Below are 8,801 nucleotides of genomic sequence, written 5' to 3'. Positions count from 1 at the left end.
AAATAATCCAGAGATGAGTTACTCTACATGAAGTTTGCACAGAGGTGATGTGCAGACCATTTCAGCATCAATGGATTTGGGTGTCTGGGGTTCCAGGGACCACTTTCTGTGGATACCAAAGGATGACTGCACCATCTTGTGTTTCCCAGGAAACTGCAAAGCCAAATTTCCGCTTTTGATCAAATGTATTGCTTTGAAAATATTCCCCCTCTCCCTCTCCCCCTCTCTCCCCTCTCTCACCAAGTAGCTGTAGTAACTGGGTATGAAACTGAAGCCAACAGTAAGACTTGGCTTTGGTCAGACTTCATGGTGACCCTCCCACTCTGGGCAAGTCACTGATTGGTTTGAGTATCTGGAGGATAGCAGAATATTGATGGAGTTGGGCAGTGGACAGAGAAACAACAGTGCTCACATGGCTTTCCACATAGTGGGAGAAGAAACTTGCGGTATCCACTCAACACCATATCCTGGAAAAGCTGGTGTTCTCCCAGCGCCCAGCAGTTGACACTGATCTAAAGCTCAAAGAATTGGTGAGGCGATATGGAGAAAAGAAGAGAGACCAGAAAATGAGACTTCTGTGGTAACCACAATGTTACCAAAAGAGCCAGGAGTGTGCTTTGAGTTCACTGTGCAAAGAGCAGCTGTTGCAAGCTTGCCTCTGGTGTGGGAGAGAAGGGGAAAGAGAACGTAGGGGATCAAGAAGATCAGAAAGAGGACAAAGAAGGGTGGGGGTGGAAGACGATGGAAAGTTATGATGAAGGTCACCCACCCTGGTTAGAAGCCCAGAGCATCAGACCCAGGGCCATCTGCTTGGCTTCCTGTTTGAGTACCCTCAATGCCCCATTGAGTGCAGGGAATGAGCAGAGCTAGATGCTAACCATTGGTAAGTTCAGAGGTCCCTGGGCTAACCTCAGAGAGGCTGATGGATATGTAGCCTGAGAAGCCTCTTTTGGGACTCACAAAGTTCCCAAACCCTGTCTATTGTCTCTGCTTAGTTGAGAGTTGGAGCACAAAGCTCACCTGGGATCCCCAAACCACCTCACCTAGGATCAGCTGCTGGCTGTTCATGCCTGTAGCCGGAGGCTCCACAGAGGGGTCTAGGATAGTGCAGAGCCTGTGTGGCCTCTGAAGCAGTCCTGACACAACCAGAAGGAAGAAAGACAAGGCCCCTGAATACTGCAGTGGGAGTCTTCAAAAGATACAACTGGGAGGTCCAAACAAGTCAGAACCAAGGAGCGGACTTCTCCAGGGATGTCTTTTGAATTGAATGTAAGTTCTCATTGAATCAAGGAATATCCGTTTTTATTTGTACAACCTTATATAACAAGCCAAACAAAAGAAGATACTTCAGGGCCAAGAGCATATTGAAAAGACAAGAGAGGGAACCTCTCAGGCGAGATGACAGAATCCAGGGCTATCTTTGGATTAAATAAGAAACTGCTTGTATTTTTAAAGCCATTCTGCACCCACTTATGGCCGCTGAAAACAGTTCCTGGATGGCAGTGTTGGGGACACGAGCCACTCATGAGCCGATTCTCAGTCTCTTGCTTTTCGAATGAGTGATTTGAGCTTTTGCTTCAGTACCCGACAAAGATGATACTGCACGCTGGTATAGGACATGAAACGCTCCAAAGCCTCACTATGCCTGTTTGACCCAGGCAGCTACTACCCTGTCAGGAGGGCTCTGCTCACACTTCCGACTCTCCAAATGAGGATATTTCGGAAAGTAACCAGAGTCGCCTGTGCAGTGTTAAAAGAAAGGCTTTGTGTCTCTGAACCCAGTGTCTATTTCACCACATAAGCTCAACTTTTTTTTGCATAATTTATGGGCTCATGCATCTATAAGCTGCTTTAGTAAATATTTATTTTTACTTTTTAACATTGTCCTTATTCTTTGTCTCCCTTTATAAAGCAGCATCAGAGCCATGTCATGATGTCCTTTCTATCCTTAGCAGTGTGTGAGAAGATTCCAGGGTAGGGGGATGGAGAGGGAGAATTGTAACCTAGTTCCACCTTTCCAGGACTGCAGCAAGCCCTTGACTTTGGTTCTGGTCACAGCTCACTACTCTGCTCTCCCTGGAATTTGTGCATGTAAGGTATCTTCAAGAGACTAGGCAACACACTACAAGAATTTCTTCTTTTCCTCCTCTTTCCCCCTTTTCCTTTCCCCCTCCTCTCTACCCCCCCCCCCATTCTCTCCCAGACTTCCCCTTGATACAGGGTCTCACATCCATGCTGGCTGCTAACCTACTGTATAGTTGAGGATGACCTTGAACATCTGAATCTTTCAATTTCGCTTCCAGAGTGCTGGGATCGCAGATGTGCATCACCTGCCTGGTTTTTATTGCAGTACTGGAGATCAAACCCAGGCCACTGTGCATGCTAGGCAAGAGATCTACGGGATGAGCTATAGCCCCAGCCCAAGAATTTCTTCTTAAACAATGGGATCTGGTTTCTCAAAGCCAAGGGGTTTTACCTGGTGGACGATCTGAAGGGATCAGGTTTTTTTGTTTTTTGTTTTTTTTTTGTTTTTTTGTTGTTGTTTTTGTTTTTGTTTTGTTGTTTTTTTTTTTTTTAACTTGAATGGATTTGAGGTATTCTCATTCCAAACGATTCTCCTTTTTTGATCATTTTTAGTGCAGTGAGTTTGGGGAATGTCTGAAGCCATACAGTCACATTGGCAGGCAGTAAAATGGTTCTTAGACTCTTCTTCAAGTTAGCCACTATGTGATTGTTCTTCTAAATCACTGTGCTCCCCAGCGGGACTGAGAACGGGTCCTGATGGAGCTGCCTGCAGCAAGACTTCATTAGACACTTCCTCATTTAATCTTCTCATGTAAAATATTCTTAACACCAGGTCCCTTGGCATACGCCCCGAAGAAGTTTCATTTCAATAATATTGCTTAGTATTTATATAACCTCCATATTCAAGGAGCTGGAAAACACTTATGGCCCATGCTTCATTACTGAGTTTAACCAAAAGAAGAAGAAAGCCAGCCTATTTCCCATGAACAATTTAAGCGCTCCCTTTAGAAGGTAGAAAAAAAATATCATAGCTAGTTGGCAGTAGGATACCGTCTTCCAAGGAGCCCACTGTCATGTGGGCACTGAAACTACCAGAGAATATGAGGAAGATATCAAGCACGTGTTTAATTGAAAGTTACACAGTAAGGCAGGGGCAAGGTGGAAAACAGAGACAGACCTCAGCATTCCATTCCTGAGTGCGGGCAGTAAATTAAAGGAAGACGGGAGAAAGTGACTTCCTTTTGCCATTCTAGTCACAGCCCTCTCCCTTAACCCCTTCTTAGATTGGAAAAAGAAGCGCCTTCCACCCATCCCCCAGCCCTACTTCCCACCCCTTCTTCCCCACTCCCCGGATGCTGGATATAAGGCAGTATCCTTTATCTTTATGTCCTGCTAGTTCTCCCAAGATGTTGACAGAAACAACACAGGGCCTTGTCTATGGGAAAGTCCCAATTAGCCCAGTGCTCTGGGGACAGATGTGGCTGTGATTTGAATGAAGCAGTAAACGAGTGCGGCATAGCAAACCTTTCTGTCTGGCAGCTTAGTCCATGTCTGGAGACCCAGCTGACTCTTCTTGATGGGACTGGCTTTTCAGTCCCAGGCTTACTAAGATGTCCAAGAGAAGAGACGGGACATTCCTGGTTCTGCTCTCTGGGTGTCAGCCTGAATTCTACACCTAGCACATTCTGGAAGTCTGCTGCTGGCATGTGTGCGTGCGTGTATTGTGTGTGTGTGTGTGTGTGTGTGTGTGTGTGTATGTGTGTGTGTGCGCGCATGCGTGCGCATGTGCACTCGTGTGCTTGTGTGTGTCAGCGAGAGACAGAGACAGAGAGACAGAGACAGAGACAGAGAGACTGTGTCCCTCAGCATAGTTTCTCTCTTATCTCATGGAGTCTTGGCCTGGCAGCTTCTCAGTCAAAAGAGTTCAACTGCCTGGTAGTGCCACCACCACCACATCCTGCTGCTCCGTTCTACCAGGTATCACCTTTACCTCCTGGGAAATCAAGGTGCAGTTTGAGAAAAGCAGAACTTTGGCCTGTTCTTTTTCCATATGTTTTTTTTTTTTTTTAAAGCTGCCACTGGTGACTGATTTCCAGTGCCCAGTGGTTCAGCAATTCTTATGCTTCTTAAGTTGGGGAAAACCAATACAGTTTCAGAGTTCTCTAAAGAAACCCCTCAACCTATTCAGTCCTACCTTCCCAGGGCCGTTAATCCAACCAGGCCCAAAAGTGACCAGGGCAGAGAAATAGTTATCAGCTCTCTGATCCTATAGTCATTTTTCTTGCCCTGCACCAGACTCATTTAAGTTAAAATGAAAGACGAGCTGAAGGAGAAGTTGCCTAGAGACTCCAGGCTTCCCCAAGCAAATGTTCCATAGTGGGGAACCTCTAGGCTGCTTGGCATAGATATGGCAACTTGAACTTGGCCCTCATCAGAGTGCATATGGTGTTCAAAGTCAGGCTTGCACACAGCAATCAACCACACTGTGAGGGGCTGAGGTGGGAGCAAATATTTAGAGGATAATAAATGTGAGGAAGGCTTTTTTGTGCTCTCAGTGTAATTGGCAGTAGACTATGGAGAGGAATGAACTCCTTACAGGAGCCATAGTCAGACACTCTCTGCAGTGGACCTCACAGAGCAAGCAGTCTTTAACCTAAGGATAAGGAGTGGGGGATGAGTGAGTGCCCCACTGATTTGGAATGAATCTGGAAGGAACAGGGCCACCTACTGACATGTGATTTGGTTGGGCAATGTACACAGAGTTCCCCACTACCCAGAGTGGGTTATATGTCTCTTGTATGTGGCGTATAGATCATTCCTAGGAAACGGGCTTTATGTGGGCCTTTGGAAGCATAAAGACGGAAGTTAACAGGATGCAGCCGTCGTCACAGGGCAGGAGAAATGACCAGAGTGGAATAAGTCCCTGTGCTTTTTAATGTAAATGTCACAGTTTGGGTATTTTTAGACAAAGAATCCAGAAAGTACATTTTTCAACCACACCATGACATTAGATATGGGGTGACCATTCTGATGTTACCGCAAATATTATTGAACAGTTACTGCAATTTTATTTCCAAAGAGCCACAGAACAACAAAAACCCCAGAAAACAAAGTTCTAGGGTGAAATAGACTTTCTTTTGTTTTAATTTTTATTTTTAGTAACTTTCATCCAAGAGTGTTACTGGAGGGGCGTTTTTTTTTTTGTTTGTTTTGTTTTTTTATTAAAGAGAAGAAAAAGAATTAAGACAATCTGTTTGATTTTCAGCATGCACTTTTAAAAGCCGGGTTGCAATTCTTGCTGTGAAAGAAACCCCATGTCCGTCCCTGCCTGCTTGCTATTGTTAAACACTGGGTAGGTTTCTCTTCACATTCTTTCCCCGTTATTGTAACAGACAAGTCTAAGACACTGCCTAATGTTAATTCTACCCGCTGCTGCCAATTATAATCAGAGCTAGTCAAAATAAACAAATTAAACAAATAAACATGTCAAAACATCTCTGATTTAGGGAAAATAAGCCAAGTCTGGATTCTCCCAGAGCCTCGGCATAAAAGATGGGCTGCGGGTTGTAAAACGGTCCATAACATTTTTTCACCTTTTCGAGGGGGAAGGTGGGTCAGTTTAGAATTACAGCTCAGCTCAACTTTGAGAGAGGGGTCTGCGACAGAAACCAAATCAAACCCAAATGTTGCTGGCTCCGTCGAAGGTAGTTATGATGTGCCGGGTACTCTAGATGCTTTAAGAAGAGAGAAAGGAAGAAAGGAAAAGCAGCCGACACTTTGTTGACACGTTGCCAGGACCCCTAAATCACCAGAGGGACGGAACACGTCGCAGGTGAAAATATACCAAAGGCGGATGTACGTTTCAATATGAAACACACTGTCACCGTGACATGTCCCAATCAGCACTTTGCAAGTACTGGGGCAATTAAGTTAGAAAGCTCGATTGGTTGCAGGGAAGGTTATAAAACATGACTTTGCTACTTGGCTACTCGAGTAGAGTATCTTGGCTAGAGCTATTGCTTAAATGATGGGAGGGAGTGTGAGGTTGAGGGGTGTGTGTGTGTGTGTGTGTGTGTGTGTGTGTGTGTGTGGTGTGTGCACGTGTGGTGTATACACGTTCTTTTGTATGGTAACTTATAAAGAGAGTGGAGCAGAGTTAGAGAAGAATTCTGTCACTCTGGCAGGTGGTTCTTGTAAAAAAGCCATCTCTCGAAGTTTAAGATATTTCAAATTATCTACACCCCACCCTGGACAGCAAGCTGCTCGCCAGGCAGTTACTGCAGACAGACACCTCCGCACTCTTTGTATAACCCTTTCCGATGTCACATCAACTCTCCACCATGCAGTGAGCAACAGTGCAACAAGTGGGCATGGTGTTGGCCTCATCCGTGCCTTCAAGGAACCTCTGAGCTTCCGCCCACTCAAAAGTTTTTAAGTGGAGATTACTTCAGGGGAGTCAGTGACCAGCCCTGAGCAAGAGCTGCGATCGGGGTGGGATTTGCTATCCCAGCTGCACCCTTCACTTACTGGAGAATGGGCCTTGGAGACAGTTTTGCTCAGCGGACAGGAGCTTTGCAAACCTGTGAGGGGTGACGTTCCCCTCCTCCAGAAGACACTGGGCTTGATTTCTTCTCTCATCCCTCACGCTTTTATTTTTAATGTGCACTGTGCTTTGCCAGGGATGCAGGTGGGGGTGGGAATCACCATGCCTTTGAAACGCTGTTTTCTGAGGACAGCATATAGAACCTTGGTTATTAACAACGTCTCACAAGACAGTTATTTTTGGAGTGGCCTCTTAGGACGCAACCTCTTGGAAGTGAACTCATTTATTTTGTGTCTCACTGTCCTGCCATTTCCTGCAGAGAGAGGGGAAAAGCGAAACCACATGTTTTGAGGAGCGAATGGAGGAAACCCCACCGAAGACAAATGAGGACTCCTCTCCCCTGGCAATTAGTCAAACCTGGGCTCCAGGCCAGCCCAGGTGCTCCCAACTGCGTATAAATTTGCCAAAGAACAATGAAAATAGCAGCTGATTGTGCTGACAGATTCTTCTGTTAATTTCCTGTTGTTTGGCATCTTCGGGTTCTTTTCCCACAATTATGACTGCTGATGAAGTCAGGGACCCTTCCAAGTCCTTTTCTAGCCCTCTCCATGCCCCTCTGTCATCTCACCAGCGAGCAGCCTCTTATCCCCAACTTAAAACGAAATGAAACAATGGAAGTCCAAAGCCAAGTAAAGAAATATTTTGGAGTTGTAGACTTTTTCTTCCTTTTCCCAGATGTTTGAATTTAATCCCCTTGCAAAATACATATTTTAATGAGTCTGAATTTAAAAGAGGAAGGGAAAAAAACCTGCCGTGCACCTGCACCATATAGAGTTTCTTGGCGACGGGAGCTGGAATTCAGGCTCCTTCTGATTTTCCAGCTTACATGTTGGAAGGTTTCTGGAATCGTCCGTTAGCATCTGATTTCGTGGAAGCTGGGGTAGCTGGTGCCATGGATGACCAAGGTGAGACTGGAATCCAGTGCTGGCCAGTCCGTCAGTTCCATAAGCAGTTCCATAAGTCAATTCCATAAGCAGTTGCCCTGCTTATGCTTAAAAAAGAAACAAACAACCAAACAAAACCCCCTCTCCTTTCCCACTCTCCAGTCTGAAACAATGAAACTATTGTTGGACATAAAGGTTCATCCCCACAATGCCAGCACTTGGGAGCTGGAGGCAGGAGGATGGCAATGAGTCAAACTTGGCTTACGTGGTGAGTTCCAGGGCAGCCACAGCTATATAGACCTTGTTAAATCAAAATGGATTAAATAACAGAGGGAAGGAAAGAAGGAAAGGAAGAAAAAAAACCTACTCGCTGGAGGTGAGGGGAAGTTATACTCAAACCCAAGGTATTTGGGGTGAAATGAAAGTGAGGAAATTTCCGTTCTCAAATCTTCATATTATCCAATTTTTTCAGGAAGCTATGTGTGCTTTCTTGTTGTGTATGTGTGGCATGCTCACATGTGCACGTGAACGTGTGTGCGTGTGCGTTTTGCACTCATGCAGGCATGCAGAGGGAAGGAGCTGGAGTTACTGCTGAGGAGCTGCAGGGAAACGGAATTTCTTTCCCCTACTTCTCCCTTCCCTGGCCTCTCCAGCCCCAGAGGAGTGCAGCTCTGTGAACGCTGCAATGTGACTTTGCAACAGAGCTGTGCAGGATAGATTAGACTGGAGCATAATGTATTGAATTTTTCTTAACAGGGCTCTGTGTCCCCTATTAATCAGGACTTCAAGTCAGGAGAATTGCAAATGAAAAAAAGTTCCAGGATAATGCACAATGTTTGAGAAGAGGGCAAGTCTTAGCTCCTATCCCTTGGAAAGCTAGTCTTGAGCCTGGTGTGGTCTATGTCGATTTGTTTGGCCCTGGATACAGTCTTTTTAGCAAGACTCGTCCTGTGTTCAGGTAAGATGTATGTGGAGAAAAGAACAAATATAAAATCTGGAAGTCACTAGGAGGTAGTTTTCTAGATCTGGGCATCTTTTTAAAATTTTGGTCAGGCTCTCATATAGCCCAGGCTGGACCAGAACTCCTGCTCCTCTTTTCTTCATCTCTTACATGCTGGGATTATGGCCATGTGTGTCAAGGTTTAGATGCATAGACTTTTTAACTGGTACTGTATGTATGTGTATGTTGTAAGACAGGACGTGTATACACATGTCCATACTATGTGGGTACATTTGTGTGTGCAGGAGTATGAGTGCATGTGTATAGAAGCTCAAAGTTGACATTTCCC

This window comes from Rattus norvegicus, chromosome 15 (genome assembly GCF_021556685.1).
Source record: "Rattus norvegicus strain SHRSP/BbbUtx chromosome 15, alternate assembly SHRSP_T2T, whole genome shotgun sequence".
Taxonomy (NCBI): Eukaryota; Metazoa; Chordata; class Mammalia; order Rodentia; family Muridae; genus Rattus; species Rattus norvegicus.
The sequence above is the reverse complement of the archived record's forward strand: the minus strand, read 5'-3'. Positions refer to the sequence as shown.